The 402-nt window shown below is 22.1% G+C and overlaps 1 long non-coding RNA gene across 1 annotated transcript in view; it reads right to left on the reverse strand.

The window, feature by feature from the left end:
* The window catches only part of LOC110271402, a 15,800-nt gene that overhangs the window by 14,729 nt on the left and 669 nt on the right, over positions 1-402 (reverse strand). The gene's annotated exons all lie outside the window — the stretch shown is intronic.

The following is a 402-nucleotide window of genomic DNA, read 5'->3' on the forward strand; positions in this document are numbered from 1 at the left end:
TATATCTGTTTTAATTTAATATACTGGCATTAATTAAGGTTCAGTGCCTCATACGTTTCTTTACCAATTCTTCAAGATAAGACCAGATAATTAATAGATACTATTAATTAAAAATTATTAAAAAAATTTCTCTGCCAAACGATAGTGCCGTTTTCATTTTGTAATTTTTCTTGAAATCCGAAAATGGAAAACGTCAATGACGTTTTGGTTGTTTTCAAATTTTTTAATTAAGAAAATTGAAAACAATTGAGAAGGAATAATCAAAGGATAGGATTAAATACTTGTAGAAATCTTATAGATTTGTACGTTTCTAATTTGATTTAGAATAAAATTATAAATGGTAAAAATAAATAAATTTATTAAATTATTTTTATTAATAATTATTCCACTTCATTATTTGAA

Source organism: Arachis ipaensis, chromosome B01 (assembly GCF_000816755.2).
Source record: "Arachis ipaensis cultivar K30076 chromosome B01, Araip1.1, whole genome shotgun sequence".
Taxonomy (NCBI): domain Eukaryota; kingdom Viridiplantae; phylum Streptophyta; class Magnoliopsida; order Fabales; family Fabaceae; genus Arachis; species Arachis ipaensis.